A 17,073-nucleotide genomic window follows, 5' to 3' on the forward strand; every position below is an offset into this window, starting at 1 on the left:
ATCCTCGCAGGAACACTGGCTGGACTCCAGGCTTTAAACATGGATGTTTATTAATTTGATTGTTATTCAGCAGATATATATATCAGGTATGTGAACATCACCAATCTTGAATACGGATGAGTGCCAGAGGGTCTCTAAGTCACAGATTCCTCATCTGTAACATGGGATTAAAAATAGTCACATCAACCCTGCTGGTGTGGCTCAGTGACTGAGTGCTGACCCGTGAACCAGGAGGTCACTGTTCTATTCCTGGTAAAGGCACATGCCCGGGTTGCGGGCTTAATCCCCAGTAGGGAGCATGCAGGCGGCAGCCGATCCATAATTCTATTTCATCATTGATGTTTCTATCTCTCTCTTCCTCTCTCTGAAATCAACTTCCTATCACAGGAAGTTGAGAGATTGCATGAAAAAGAGCATGTATTAAAGCACTTAGCACATTTCCTGGCATATATTTAGCACTCAATAAATGGAAGCCTTGACCCTTACCCACATGATTTTCCTATTGATAGATTCGGTGGTGGGCATATCTGTGCGGCCACCAAATATACCGCCTCAGCCTGTGCCTGCACTTTTCTGCCCATTTCTTTAGAGGAACTGAGGCAATTTCACAATGCAATCAATAATGATGTATGTTCATGCCACCGGGAGGAGAGAAATCATTTTAGTGTAATTAGTTTTAGAAGGCATGAAATACATGTGATTGTTCAGATCAAGAAACTGGTATTTACACGAATGCTTTTAGATGTATGGGAGATTTACTAGTGTGGAAGAACCCCTCTGTGACAATAACTGATAATGTCTTTTCTTTCTTGTCTTCAGTCTAAGATTATTCCTTAGAGACAGCATGGCAGAGTCTGCAATGGCCCAAAGGGACACCCCTAAGCTGGGAGTAAGAAAATGTTTCCAACATTTGTGTGAAGTTTAACTGTGTAACCTTCACACAATTACTGAACATCTGTAAACTTCAGTTTATTCATCTGGAAATACCCATCTTACCTGTTTCCAAGAATCTGTTGTGTGTCACTATCACCTAATGTCCCTGCTCTCTAGAATTAATCTGCTCTGAAACTTTATCTGGGCCTGTTTCCCCAAGAACATCCCCATTCTTCAGACCAGACTTAAACCTTGTTCCAATCCCACAGGGTCTTGCTGTGAAATAAAGTGAATCATAAAACATGTGGGAAATTTCTTGGCTTGTTACAGCATCCCTCCCAAAATAACAGATCTAAACCCACCCAGAAAACTAAATGATAATGAAACTTCAAGAAAATTTAAGTCAAAGGGTCTTTGCGGGGGGGGGGGGGAGCTTTATTAGTTTTCTAGAGCTGCCATAACAAAGGACCACAAACCACCCGGCCTGTGTGGCTCAATGGTTGAGCGCTGACCCATAAACCAGGAGGTCATGATTCAGTTCCCTGTCAGGGCACATGCCTAGGTTATGGGCTCGATCCCCAGTGTGGGGTGTGCAGGAAGCAACCAATCAATGATTCTCTCTCATCGTCGATGTTTCTCTCTCTCTCCCCTCCTCTCTGAAATCAATAAAAACATATCTTAAAAAAAAAAAAGAACAAAGTACCACAAACCAAGTAGCTTAAAACAACAGATATTTATTCTCTTACAGATCTGGAGGCTAGGAGTCTGAAATCAAGGTGTAGGCAGACCCATGCTCTCTCTGAAAGCTCCAGGGTAGAACATTTTCTTGCCCCTTCTCAGATGCTGATGGCCCCTGGCAATTGCCTGCATGTGGCAATCACTCCAATCTCCACAGTTGAATCCATATGGGCTTCTTCTCTGTGTGTCCTCTCTCCTTTCTCATGAGAATACCAGTCATTGGATTTAGGGCTCACCCTGATCCAGTATGACCTCATCTTAACTACATCTGCAAGATCCTATTTCCAAATAAGGTCACATTCTGAGTAGACACAGATTTTGGGGAGACACTATTCATACCATATAGGAACCCTTTAAATTGTGCAGTATGTGGGGAGAGCTATGGTTTTGTTTGTTTTTGTAAAATAAACCCATGGTACATGTCACTTACTATCTCTCCATCCCGTTCTCACTGCCTAACTCAATCCTGTTCAAAATTTTTTTTAAAAAAAATAATCTTTATTGTTGAAAGTATTATATATGTCCCCTTCTAGCCTGCCCCAACCCCTATACAAAATTCTTTGTTCCTGTATTGGCTCTCTACCTGACCATAAATCTGGGTATGCCCTTGGGCTCATTCAGTGCCCTCACTGTTACCTCCAAACTGCCATTTCAACCAGCCCTTCTCTCTCTTAAGTCCCAGTTGAATCTCTCCTCATGTCTTGGTCTCCAGCAGCAAGACATGGTCTTCCTATCTCCATATTTCTTCCAAATCTGGTCAACTCACATCCCTGCTGACAATCCTTCAGGGACACCATCTATTATCTCTGTGGACTTCCAGCTCATCCCCTCTCTCACATCCTCACTCCAACCACACCAAATATATTATGGTCCCCTGAGCCCACCATGCTCTTCTTCACCTCCTCTCTCTGGCACGATATGCACCATTACGCCTATCTGGTTTACATTCTGGTCACCCTTGCAGACTTACGTCAAGCCCATTTTCATTTTTGAAGCCATCTCTGATAACTCCACGCTGGGTTAGGCATATTCTTCTTCTGTACACATCATATCCTCCTCATCCTTGATTTTTTTTGTCTGTCTCTCATATTAGGTTCCTTCCTGGTATGTACCTTTCTTCTCCATATTCCAGCACAATGCCAGGCCAATAGTAGGTGTAGTAAATATTTGTTCAGTAAGTAAGCAGAGTTTAAGACTAGTAATTATCCATACTGGGGCCAATATGTGGCTCTTAGAGATTTCTGATTTCTATACTATAATATTGAGCATGTGATTCTTCAGGGCACACTGTAGTTACATTATCCCTTTGATGATGATTACATATGTGGCTACAGAAGCATAAGAATTGCTCAAAATATTTTTATTTCTATGACTATATATTTCTAACTATGGGAAAAACTATTTTGGCAGGTTAACTTTCCTGAGGAGGGAAATCTGGAACCAGAGCATTTTAACAATGGGAGACATCTAGAAAGTATCTCCAGATGAGCAGAGGTATTGTTCAGAAACATGTCATGTGCTTCTCAGGAATTGCCTCAAAATACTAGATTTGATTGTTTCCTGCACTGCCCTCTTGAAGTTCCAGACATATTTGCAAGCTTGGTCACTCTCGTTTCTTTTCATTGAGGCATAGCTGAAATAACATGATAGTCATTTCAAGTATACAACATAATGATTCAGTATTTGTACATACGTACAGTGGGGCCTTGACTTGCGAGTGTCCCGAATAACGAGTTTTTCGAGATACGAGCCATCTCTTGGCCGATTTTTTGCTTTGAGTTGCGAGCTAAAATTCAGGTTACGAGCCAGCATCAGATACCCCACCGCTAGTTGGTGCAGCGAACGTCACAGTGAACGCCACAACATCAGCACAGCATCTCATGTCTTGTTCACTTTATGATTTGACATATGAGTAATTTGAGTTATGAGCTCCATCATGGAACGAATTAAACTCGTAAGTCAAGGCCCCACTGTATTTCAAAATACAATAAGTCCAGTTAACATCCATGCACAGTTATAAATTTTTTTCTTATGATGACAACTTTCAAGATCCACTTTCCTAGCTACTTTCAAATATGCAATATAGTATTGTTAACTATAGTCACCATACTGTATATTACACCTCCACAATTTAGTCATTGCAACCACCAATCTGTTCTCTACGTCCATGCCCTTGTGTTTTCAGGGTTTTTTTTAGATTCTACATATCAGTAAAATCATACATTATTTATCTTCTGTCTGACTTATTTCACTTAATATAATGCCTTCAAGGTCCATCGTGTTGTTGCAAATGGCTCACTTTCTTTCTGGGAGCCTGAGCAGACTCTGGAGGGGGTGTGTGACTAAATGTTAGCAGTGTGCAGCATGGTATAGCAGCTCTATACCAAGGTTTCCCATGTGGAGTTGCTCCATGCATTGGGTGCATTGGCGCTTTCATTCACTGACTCTACCGTGGCACTTACACAAGACTAGTCACTTTCCTGATCAGTCCAGAACTTTGCTAATCTGTAAATGCCAACACAAAATGCTTACTTAATGTTGAAAGTGATGATTCTGGTGGTGAGGATGCTTGTCCTGATGTTGAAGATGCCAGTGATTCCCTTTTTATGTCATCCTATCTAATAAAAGAGAAACATGGTAATTAGCCGTACCTCTGCTACCCTTCCCATTGGCTGATCAGGGTGATATGCAAATTAACTGCCAGCCAAGATGGTGGCTGGCAGCCAGGCAGCTTGAAGCGAACATGAGACTTGCTTGCTTCAGTGACGGAGGACTGCAACGTTCCCTGCCTGCCGCTGCCGGCCTCTGAGCTTGCAGTTTGAAACATTGTTACAAATATAGAAGCTAAACAAAACCCCAGAAACCTGCTTTCAGCCAGCTGGGATCTCAGAGCTGGAGTTGAAACAGTGTTTTGATTATAGAACCCAAACAAACCAGATACCTGCTTTCAGCAGTGGAGGCCTAAGAGCTGGAGCCAAGCCTCAGAACTAAAGCTGACCCAGAATAAAAAAGAAAAAAAGAAAAAAAGGAGCAGTTGGGAGCTTCAGTCACCCACCAGCCTGAAAACAGCCCTCAGCCCCTCACCCAGACTGGCCAGGCACCCCAGTGGGAACCCCCACCCTGAAGGGTGTGTGACCAGATGCAAACAGCCATCATCCCCTCATCCAGGCTGGCCAGGCACCCCAGTGGGGACCCCCACCCTGATCCAGTACACCCTTCAGGGCAAACCAGCCAGCCCCCACCCATGCACCAGGCCTCTATCCTATATAGTAAAAGGGTAATATGCCTCCCAGCACTGGGATCAGTGGAGCTGAGAGGCCTCCTGGCACTGGGATCAGCGTGACAGGGGGCAGCGCCCAAACCCCCTGATTGCCCTGCAGCTCTGTGTGTGACGGGGGCAGGGTCACAACCTCCCTATCCGCCCTACTCTGTTCGTGGCAGGGGAAGGCGCCCCAACCCCCTGATCAGCCCTGCTCTGTGCCTGATAGGGGGGAGCTCCCCAACCCCCTGATCACCCTGCGGCTCTGTGTGTGACAGGGTGCGGTGCCCCAACCCCCTGATCGGCCCTGCTCTGTGTGTGACAGGGTGCGGCGCCCCAATCCCCCCCCCCCACGGGCCCTGCTCTGTGTGTGACGGGGTAGAGCCATAACCTCCCCATCAGCCCTACCCTGAGTGTGACAGTGGCAGCGCCCCAACCCCCTGATCGGCCCTGCTCTGTGGGTGATAGAGGGCAGCGCCCCAATTCCCCTATCAGCCCTACTCTGTGAGTGACAGGGGGGAGCTCCCCAACCCCCTGATTGGCCCTGCTCTGTGTGTGACAGGGGGTGGCGCCGCAACCTCCCCATCAACCCTGCCTTGAGTGTGACAGGGGGTGGTGCCCCAACCCCCTAATCGGCCCTACCCTGAGCGTGACTGAGGGTGGCATCACAACCTCCCGATCTTCCCTGCTCTGTGCATGACAGGGGGAGGCGCCCCAACTCCCCAATCAGCCCTGCTCTGAGCCTGACCAGGGGCTGCACCTAGGGATTGGGCCTGCCCTCTGTCACCCGGGAGCAGGCCTAAGCCAGCAGGTCATTATCTCCCAAGGGGTCCCAGACTGCGAGAGGGCACAGGCAGGGCTGAGGGACCCCCCTCCCCCCCGAGTGCACAAATTTTTGTGCACCGGGCCTCTAGTTTAATATATATTTATCTTAGCCCCAAATCTCTGACCTTGTAGCCTTTAAAAAGTAGGTTATAATGCTACAGGTTGACATGGAAAGATGTCCTAGGTACAGTATTAAGTGAAAAAAATTAGGTTTCAGAATATTATGTATATACTAGAGGCCTGGTGCACGGATTCATACACTGGTGGCGTCCCTCAGCCTGGCCTGCTGGTATCAGGTTGAAACTGGCTCTCCAACATCTCCCAAGGGGTCTTGGATTGTGAGAGGGTGCAGGCCAGGCCAAGGGACCCCACCGGTGCACAAATCTGTGCACTGGGCCTCTAGTATGCATATAAGACCTTTGGTTAATCTCTTCCTGCCCTCTCCCCTCCTCCCTTTCCTCTGAGATTCATCAGTTTGTTCCATGTTTCTGTGCATTGAGGATCTGCCCCCTGGTGGTCAGTGTGCATCATAGCTACCGGTCGAACGATCAAACGGTCGAATGGTCGGACACTTAGCATATTAGCCTTTTATATATATAGATAGTACAAACCCATTTTTATTTTTTATTTAAATACTGGTATAATTTTTTCCTGAACCAGTAGCATCAGCGTTACACAGGAACTTGTTAGAGATGCAAATTCTCAGGTCACACCCCTGACCTACTGAACCAGAAACTCTGGGTGTAGCTATGACGTGCACTGACCACCAGGGCCAGCAGCAGGACCTGCAGATGAGATGATGCATTCTCACCTAGAGGAACCACTGCTCTAGTGTGTTGTCCTGGGATGTTTTGCTACAGTACTAGTATATAGTGCCCTTGGGTATAGTATGGGTTTGTAACGTCTTTATAACTTAGACATCATTCTAGTAAATGAATTACTTATGTTTTGTAAAGGATTTCGATTACCTTGTTTCTGATTCATTGTATTCATGTATGCCTTTCCTTGACAAAATCATTAAAATAAATAGCCAAAAAGTTATGTGTATACAATAATGCTGGCGACTATACAGAAAAAAAAAATCTCTGGGGCACTATAAATTTAGCTAGTGCTTTTCAAACTTTGATTCAGACTTTAATACAGATTACTTGGGAGCCTTGTTAAAATGCAAGACTGGATTGAGGCCTGAGGTTCTGAATTTCTAACCAGCTTCAGGCCAAGCCTGCTGGTCAGTTATTTCTGGAAGGTGAAAAGGTGGGGGATTTTCACTTTGTGCATTTCACCTTGGTGTGTTATTTGAATTATTTTTTTTAACAAAAGCTGTAGTTGGAGAGAAAATTTAAAAATATGTTATTAGAATTTGCCTTACTTCTACATTTCTTTGCTATGCGGGCTTAGCCTTTAAATTTTATTTTTCTAAGAGTGCATCTAGAAGAAACTGATCAGTTGGCCCTGTGCATTCCCATGCTCTCCAGCTCGTTGCAGACATGAATGCTAAAAAGCAGGAGTGTTAGGTGTAGAGGACAGTTGGAAGGGATTCATATGAGCTGGAACTTTTTCAGTGGAGAGCATCAGAAAGCTAATTGAAACAGGCTTAAGGGGCCAAAGGAAATGTTTTTAAAAATCCAAGGGACATGCTGATTTCAGCTCTGGGTGAATCCAAGTCTTCAAATGACACTTTAGGAACTGGTTTCTTGCCATCTCTGGTTGCTTCCCTTGGCAATGGCTTTATCTGCAGGCAGTCCCTCTCTCCCGAGAATGGCCACAGAAGCACGAGGCTCTGTCCTATTAGATCAGAACGCCTTGTTCCAGCAAATGTCTCAGGGACTCCTGTTGGCAGAAACCAATCTCTGAATCTGTCAGTCACTTCCTTTGGCTGGACTTGGCCACATATGCACTTCTGAAGAAGGCTGGGGGTGGTGTCAACCCCATCCCAATGAGCTGGAAGGAAGGGTTGACTCGCCACAAGAGAACCAAATGGTTGGTACAAGAACAAGGCAGATGAGATGTGAAAGTGAGAAACGGTGTTCTATTATGTAAAGCTCTTCCAGCTCGATGTTCTCATTCTACTTATTTGGAAACCAGGTGAAGTGATTTATCTGAGGTCACAATAGTAAACAGCAGAGCCCAGGTTTCCTGATTTCTGTTCTCTTGATCTATCCCAGCCGTGGGCAAACTACAGCCCGTTTGAAATGAATAAAACTAAAAAAAAAAAAAAAAAAAAAAGACCGTACCCTTTTATGTAATGATGTTTACTTTGAATTTATATTAGTTCACACAAACACTCCATCCATGCTTTTGTTCCGGCCCTCCGGTCCAGTTTAAGAACCCATTGTGGCCCTCGAGTCAAAAAGTTTGCCCACCCCTGGTCTATCCTCTCTACTGCGTTACCTCCACTTTCTTGGAAACCAGCAATAAATCAAACACGAAGCCTCTATAACATGCTTATCATGGAATGTCTTCTTAAACACCGTCTTTCCTGATATTAAAGGTGAAGGAACTATAATTGCACATCTATCATCTTTGACTCTCCTACGTTGACTGCCCAGAGTAAGAAAACCACATTCCTTCTGCAGTAGTAATTCTTGCTGCTCCTCTCCTTTTTGGGGAAACAAGTTGAAGCTTAACTAAGTGTAGCTGCTGATCTACTTGGAAGAAGTTCAAGCCTTACCCTGGTGATCCCATGAGTGAGATGATGCCCGATGAACGGAGTGGCCCACACCAGCCTCTGATCTTCTTCTGTGGCACATGTTATCCCAGGACCTTGATTAATAGCCTAGACTAGGTCCTCCCTTTGGGCGGGCTTGTTGCCCTCCCAATTTTCCCAGGCGTAGCAATATCCCTGTGGACAGGTACAGGCATGCATCAGAAATCTGGAGGCTTGCCCAAAAAGTATGTCTGCTGTTTTTGAAGGGGCAAGTAGTAATTACCAGTGAGTAATGCAGTGGCAGGCCTTCTGTGAGAAATTGAAGCTGAAAAGAGGGCTTTCCTCTCCTTGAAAAAAGGGTATTGGATGAACTAAGTCTCGCCTTGGGAACTCTTTCTTCTGTTTCACCCCTAGCCTCCCCAGACACCCTGGCACTCACCAAGCCATGGGAATGAGAAAGCATTGGCTGGGAGTAGACAGTCTGCTTGCTCACAGCAATTGAAAGTTTTCTCTCGGTGTTCTAGTTCCAGGGGAGGGAACTGAAGATTAAATCCTGAAGTCTGCCCCATTCGGAGAGGAGCAGCCTGGCTCCTGGTTGGTTGCAGCATCAGGTAGGAAAAGAATGACTGTTCTTCCTTTTGTTTTTCACAACATATCATTTAAAGGCAAATCTCATGTTTAATATCAGTATATTGGGCACCGTAGAATTACAAAATGATTTAAATAGTGTGATTTCTGTCCATAAATCACTCAAGACTAATGAGAGAATTGGTTCTACCGTGATTTTGAGGAGGAGCATGCCTTGTGTTGTCCAGTATAATAGCCACTGTAGTCAGTACCAGGAAGAAACTCAAGTCCTGATGAATTAGACAGCGTCTGTGTTCTCTGGATCTTCACTTGTAGTGTGCATGTTTACACATGTGTGTGTCCCTTACTCCAGACGCACAATCACCTTTGTTAAGAACTCAGAAACACAGAAACACAGAGACCAGAATACAGGCCCCTTTGATACGTTGTTTGATTCACTTTTTCAAGAGCCCATCAACTGACTTCTTATAAGACACCACAGGAGACACACAATGCAATATACAGATGATGTATTACAGAATTGTTCACCTTAAACCTATATAATTTTATTAACCAATGTCACCCTAATATATTAAAAAAGATACTAAAAGTTTTTAAAAAGTAAGTTATTAGAAGTCTGAAAAATATTGAGTGGATGTCAGCTAAATCTCAGTTACACATTCAGTGTCTGGGTTGAGCAAAAGTGCACTTTTATGTATTTGGGGGTCATGCACTTCTTTATAAGGGATATCATTTATTAAAATGACACAAGAGACCAGAAAATGAATAGGATGAGCTGTTAGAGTTTGTCATAACCAGATCCCAAGTGTTATAAGAGTAAAATATGTTGCATGTGTAATAGAAGGAAGTAATAAAGGGAATATAGAAAAGAACAAAATGAGTTTATGAAAAATTTATGTCTACTTTCTAAGGCAAACTAAGTTTGTGAACCAGAGAATCAAATCTCAGAGAAAATATTTATAAAGTGTGCCATTATATCACTTTTTTAAATGACCAAAAAGTGAAGTTGTCTATTGTTTGCCAGTGTGTGTGTGTGTGTGTGTGTGTGTGTGTGTGTGTGTGTGAGTGAGAGAGAGAGAGAGAGAGAGAGAGAGAGAGAGAGAGAAGTCTCCTCTGTCTGCCAGCCATTGTGCTAGGCCCTGGACCATGCTGAATTTCTTATTAGTGTCCCCAACAAAAAGACAAACACAGAATGTTAGTGCAATTACTATAATGAGATTCCTAAGGTGGCCTGGCTACCGAAATCGCTTGCGTGCCAGCCTGCTAGAAAAATATATATTGTCTTCTCGTTGGAAATGACATCCTGTTGAAAATAAACAGTACCTCCCAATCTTCCTTAATAATCCAGTTCTCTGCGGCTAAGGAATAGTCAAGCACTGCTGTTAGGTTTGGGTCATGTCTGTGAGTCTTGAGCATCCGTGAGGGTGAGGCCTTGGTCCCCATCGGAAGCTTGGCCTGGAGTGGGCAGGCTCTGAGGCAGGGGCAATGCCCTCTCTGCTGGCTATCTCCCTGAAACCCTGCACCAGTGAGTGAGGGTTGGGGTGGGGATGGAGGGACCCTCTCCCCTTTGGAGAACTCTTCTCTAGATGTCTCCCAGGGGACCTTCTTCTTCATTTTGTGTCAGGTGTGAATGGGCCATCCACAAACATGATTAAATCTCCCTGCCCTCAGAGGCTGGGTCCTAACTGATTTGAGGCAGAGCAGAGGCAAAATGAATCCATACAAATGTCACCTCATTACCAGCACCTGCTCTTCCTTTTCACTTCCTCCCTACAGCTGCTGCTTCTCTTGTTGCTCTAAATCACACCATTCCCCACTCTAGAACAACCTCTGAGTTTGCCATGGATGGTCTCTTAGCTCTGCATGTCTCCCCGATGGGAGGATGAAATATACAACACCACCACCTCCAAAATAATAATAGCCCCTAACATTTGTGACAGCTGGCTATATGCCAGGCACTGTACTAAAGGCTCTACATACATGATCTCATTTATTCCTTATAAACACCTGTAGGGCGGGACTAGTATTCCCGTTATATAGACAAAGAAACTGAGGCTTAGCCATTGACCTGCTGCTAATGATCTACATCTAAGTGCCTGACTCCAAAGCATTCAACCACAGCCTGTGATGGGAGTGGCAGTCAAGTTCCCTGTGAACACTGGGCAAGAGGAGACAGTGGGACCTGTGAGGAGGGCGCTTAGGCAGATGCTCTCTGGCTCGCTCAGCTTTCTCTGCTGCTTCTGGGAAGGTCTGCTGGAGACCACCAGGGAGACCAAAGGGCTGGCTGTGCTGCCTGGGCTTCTCTCTCTAAGTGGCCTGTCATACCTCCTTTTGAGGTCTGGCAGCCGACATTTATGACATTTATCTTTGTTTACAAACAAGGGCCATGCAGCCTGTTCTTTTCCTGCTGTTTGGGGCTGACTTTAAACTCTAAAAGAGCATATGTTCTCCTTCCACCGAGCCGGTGTTTTAGACTCCAGCCTTAAGAGGAGATGAAGGAGCATCCATAACCTGTTCTTTGCCTTTCCTTCACTTTCAGCTAATCTGTGCCCCAGCTGACCAGGAACCACGAGTTCCTTTTGGAATGATTTCTATTTCACCCATCACCACTCCTTGCACCTGTTTGAAACCACTCTGAGGAAGAGTTTAGAAAGTCTCCAGGCTGTTTACCCTTGGGCTCCACAATTTACAAGTCATGCCATAGGCTCATTTCCTAGGTCTTGAACCATCGGCAAACTCTTCTGTAATGTGCTTTGTCTCACAAGACCAGGGAAGGGCTCATATCAGCCCCCACACCAAGACCACTGGAGGGTCCTTTGTTAATTTGAGCAGCACATCAAAACCCCAGCCCCTTAGGCTTCTTAGAAGCTATTTTTATTGTGTGACTTGGCAACAAAAAGACAAACACAGAACAAATTAGTGAAGTATCACCTTTGAAGTTTGGCTTCCATTTGCTTATTTCCAATTTTGAAAGAGTTCTCTTGTGTTGCATATTATTTGAAGAGAATGAGTTGGAGGTTTGAGGCAGCTAAAGGAAGGGGACTAGTATTAATGGAGCACCTACAATGTGCTGGGTACTCTACTAGCCTTTTTACATAGATACTATCTTTAATCCTGACAGAATTTAGGAGGGCAGAAAGGCCCACTTACAGTTGAAGAAGCAGGGGTATAACTACATAGTGTGGTGAAGGTGGAATACAAACATGGGACAGAATTCAGAGCGTAGGTTGCTTCCCTTATTCCATGCTTCCCCCACTATGTCACCTTAGTTATGAAACTCTTCCCAGTGGACAGTGTCCTCAGATGGTTCATCTCATAATCCTGGGATTAGGTGTGTGACACCTACTTGGTAGACAAAAGACTCCCAGGGTGTTGCTTGGATTAATGAAATCATATCTTGGTAAGATTTGCTAGCTTCCTACTCATCTCAAAGACAGTAGACTTCTTGGAGAAGTGATGTTTATGTGAAAAAAGTTAACCCCCCCAAATCCTAATGCCTAATAGAGAGTAATTCATTTATCACTTTTGATTTTTCAAACCTTGATGTTACAGTGTGTTTATTTACATACAAATGCCCTTCTTTATGCTTCCCATATGATTTTATTTTATAGACACAGGTCTGTGACAATGAAATGACATACTTGTCAATTATACTGATACAGTGTTCAGTCCTGTTACTCAGGAGAATTCCTTATTATTGCGCATTTGAGTTGGTTCAAAGAATACAACTTCATTTTTTTTCTTTTTGAGGGAATGGTCTCCAAAGAGGAAATCAAATCAAATAGTATGACAAATTGTATAGCCCTTATAAGAAATTTTCAGATTGTTTTCCTCAGAAACCTCACATTGTCCTCAGCGACAAACACAAGGGCTTGTTTCCCTATAATTCCAGGTTGGCCTGTTCTTTACTGAGCTGAATTCATTTATAGTTCTCCTTTCCAAAAGTTTTTGGGGTACTCATCTTAGTGTGTCTCCTCCCACATCCTATCAGTGTTGGTCTATATCCAGCAGAATACAAGAGAAGTGATGGTATGTTGCTTCTGATATTAGATTATAAAAGATGTTGTGGTTTCCATTTTGTTCACTTTCTCCCTCTCCTGGATCATGTTCTCTGGGTGAAACCTGCTGCCATGTTGGGAGTGACACTCTGGAGAGACCTGTAATGAAGAATGTGGTGGGAACAACTTTCCAACTGCAAAGAATCCCAAGTCACACTTCTGCCAGGAAACCTGTCCCATCTGCTCAATTCTCATTCCCTATTAGACCTTGGATAGAAACCAGTTATCTCCAGAACAAACCACTCAAAAACTAGTGGCTGAAAACAATAATGATTTATTTATCACAGTTCTTTGGGCTGAGTAGTTTTTATTCTAGTTTTTCTTGGGCCTACTCGTGTGACTGCAGCCAGCTGCAGATTTAAGAGGGTGACTCTCTCATGTGGGACCTCATATAGGAATAGATGGAACAGCTGGGATAGCTGAGACTCTCCATATGGCCATTCTATGCTGCCATTCTATTGGACAAAGCAAGTAAAAAGGCCAGCTCAGATTCAAAGAGTGGGAGAAATAAATTCTACCGCTTAATGAGCAGATTTGTAAATAGTGTGTGATCATTTTTAAACTGTCAGGTCTACCTTCTGGTCACAATTATTTAAATCCCTCCTATATGTAAAATACATTCTTCCCTCTGAAGACCCCTGAAGTCTCATCTGATGACTACATCAGGCTGGAGGTCCGTGATCTTGTGATCTGCATCTGGTTCAGACATAAGTTGGTTTCTAGTGTATAGCTCCTCTTCAACCAGAGCTCTGGTTTGCCTCCCAACCTGGAAAGTCCTGGGTTCTGCTTATTTCCTTCAAATTCTGCTTGTAAACTAAATCATATACCCAACATACAATGTCAAAACAGAGACATGGTGACCCCCATAGTTATCATCATTCAAAAATAGAGTAAAAGGAAGTAATAGCAGTAATTGGTTCATAGAAATTCTGAAATCTATCTGGGCACATATTATCTAGTTCTTCTACTCAAGTAAGCAGGGTTCCTGTATCAGGGTCTGGTTCTACTCTTGACTCAACCCTCTTGGTTTTTGGTTCCATCTTCTGAAATGTTTTTTTTTTAAAAAATAAGTGGCCTATGTCTGTAGCTAAGTAGATTTCTCAGATTGCATCCTGACTGCAGAAAATTGGGGGCCTAGAAGTCTTCTATCATTTAAAACTGTTACTTTAATCTGATAAAACTCCTTTAAAAACTATATGGATTTTCTGTAAATCTCATAATTCTTCACTCCATTAGACAAAATCTACAGCCACAATTCTTTTTTTTGGAACAAGCCTCTCTCTAAACTAGTGCTATCTAATAGAAATACAATACAAGCCACAAATGTGAACCTTATATGTTTATTTTTTAATTCTAAGAGCCACAGTTTAAATAATAGTAAGAAGAAACAGACAGAAGTAATTTTGGTAATATATTTTGTTCAACTCAATATATCCAAAATATTATAATTTCAACATGTAATCAATATAAAAATGATTAATAAGGTAGTTTACATTTTTCATACTAGGTTTTTGTAATCTGGTGTACATCTCAGTTCAGACTAGCCACTTTTCAAATGCCCAATAAACTACATGTGGCTAGTGACTACCATAAGGACAGCCCAGCTCAGTTACTCAGAACTATTTTGGGATTAGGTTTCTATGAATCTTAGAAGCCCTTCTGTTCAGTTGAAAGGGTCTACTCAGCACTTCCTACAGTCTTTTAGAGGTCTTAAAGCATCTTATACCCACATCTGTGATTAATCTGTACCTGGAGACCATTTCTTACCTTAAGAATCCTTTGCCAGCTGGAGAGAATGGACACAAGCAACAGTTTTACTTTCCACCCCAGCAGATCCTGAGCCCTTCTTATTTCTCTTAAATTTTACTTGCAACCTCAGCAGTTCCTGCTTTAACTCATCCCTCTCTCTTCTTGTACCATATTACATAAAGCTAAAATAATCCATTGGTGCTTTTAGCTCTCTGCCTGGAAATCTTCTTTAGCAAGACCCACAAATTGATTAAATATATTTGTTTACCTGACAAGTTATTACAGATGACAGTTTTGCTGATTGCTTCAGTAATACAAGTCGCACTTTTCTCCAGCCTCCAAGAACCATTTCCTCACTGCCCTTCCATCCTCTGCCCACCATCTGGTCCCAAAAGCTATGCCACATGTTATAAGTTTTTGTTATGGCAGCACCCTCTCACCAATTTCTCATTTAGTTACTCATGGTAGACTAACAAACAACCCTAATCCTTTGTGACATAAAACAACAATGTATTATTTCTCATGATTCTGTGAGTTGATGGGCTAGTTTAATTGCTGGTATTGCCTGGGCTTATTCATGCAGCTTCCTTCAGCTTGAAGATCAATTGAAGGGCTGGGCTCAGCTGGGACAGCTGAGTCTCTCTCTCTCTCTCTCCATGTGCTCTTTCATCCTTAAGGAGGCTAGACTTTCTCATATGGTGGTGGTAGCAGTCTAAGGGTACAAGCTTTAATGTGTAGGCATTTATGAAGCCTCTAGTAATCTCACATTTACTGATCACATTGGTCAAAGTAAGCACACAGCCAAGCCCAGAGTCAGTATGGGAGAAAACCAAGTAAAGGCATGGGCTCTAGGAGGTATGACTGGTTGAGGAATAGCTAGTGTAAATCTGTCATAATATGTCTTACAGGTATCTTATGGATTACATGTGATGATTTATACATAAAGCACTTTTTAGTGATAGTGTTCCAAATCTGCTCCAAGTCCCACCAGCAGTTACTAGAATTCGGTTCTAAAGTTTATTTCACTTTACATTTGGAAAGGTCTATCCATGCGTCTGCTAGTCCTGGTCTAAGGAGGAACGAAGAGTTAAGCAGATAGAACAAGTGTCAGAAATTGTGAAGAAAGCTTCAACTATGTTATCTCATTTAATCCTAAAAGCAGTCCATTTACAAATGAGCAAATGAGAGAAGCTAGTTAATGGCCCAAGATCACACAGCAAAGAAGAGATGGGGCAGAGCTTGAGCCCAGACAGTACTCATAATCACTGTCCCACAGCTTTCTACACACAGGGGAAGCAGGCGAGGCGGTGAACACAGGAACACAGGGCCTAGAGTGCCGAGGGGAGCGGGGCAGCACTCCAGAATCTGTATATGCTCCTTTCAGGGGCTTGGTCCTGGTGTTTTCTGTATAAACTGTTCTTCTAGAACCCTTTTTTTCTGGTGACCAGCTTTCCCAAGCAGGGCAGATGTGTAGGGGGGCACTTAATATCTAGATGATCTCACGATTCTCATATGTGAACCGAGCTTGTTAAGTTGAAAATATCCTGGTGTGATGTGGAAATACTGGCTCGGTGGTCCCGAACGCTGCCCAGAGAGCATGCTGTGCCTCAGAGGACCTCGGCAGGGCTCCTGCCATGCTGTTGGCGGACACACGGGTCCCAACAGAAAGCAGTCACCCTGTTCTGCCGCTGCTACATCAAGGTTTGGGATAGGTGATGCTGCCAACTTCGCAGGGTGAGGAAAGGCAGCAGCTCACATTCGCAGCCAGGTCTTCTCAAATCCGCCGAGATGTGGCTGGAGTTGTACTCGAAGGGATTTTGCCAGTCACACATTTTGGGAAGTGGTGGGGACATGTTAAACATATAAACGAAAGTGAGGTAGTATAAGGGAGTATGCATGCAAAGAGAAAAGTTTTGAATGGAGCAAGATCTATGCTACCCAACTGGTTTCACATTAGTTTTTGTTTGTGTGGACACAGAAAGGCCTGGGTCATTAATGTGTCTTCAATGAACAGAGGCAGATGTATGAGGTTAAAGGAACGTGGAGGCCATAGAAGATGCTGCCTAGGTATAGATGGGTATGAGTCACATGCCTTCAGCACCCTGAATTGGAAGCCTGCTCAGTGAGTGGTGAAGTGGACTGTTTCTAGGTTAATTTCTATTGCAAGTATCAACAGTTTCGGGGTGTTAGCCTAAATTAGGAAGCCATTTTGATCTTTGATGTTGCAGGGCTTTTTTTGACACAAATTCTGTGGGAAACTTGCCAACTTATCAGGGTGGTTTGTTATTAAGGAAGCTGGTGCTCCAGAGAGCTTCCTTTTTCCTCCCTCATCGTAT

General features: G+C 43.6%; 1 long non-coding RNA gene across 1 annotated transcript; it reads right to left on the reverse strand.

Annotated features, from left to right (window-relative positions):
* Positions 1-1,635: 1,635 nt before the first annotated feature.
* Positions 1,636-8,453, reverse strand: LOC118655186. The gene is made up of 3 exons (XR_004967208.1): positions 8,367-8,453; positions 4,144-4,229; positions 1,636-3,244 (listed from the first exon to the last, which is right to left on the reverse strand). It is a non-coding gene; the product is annotated as an uncharacterized LOC118655186 (long non-coding RNA).
* Positions 8,454-17,073: the final 8,620 nt, after the last annotated feature.

This window comes from Myotis myotis, unplaced genomic scaffold (genome assembly GCF_014108235.1).
Source record: "Myotis myotis isolate mMyoMyo1 unplaced genomic scaffold, mMyoMyo1.p scaffold_m19_p_1, whole genome shotgun sequence".
Lineage (NCBI taxonomy): Eukaryota > Metazoa > Chordata > Mammalia > Chiroptera > Vespertilionidae > Myotis > Myotis myotis.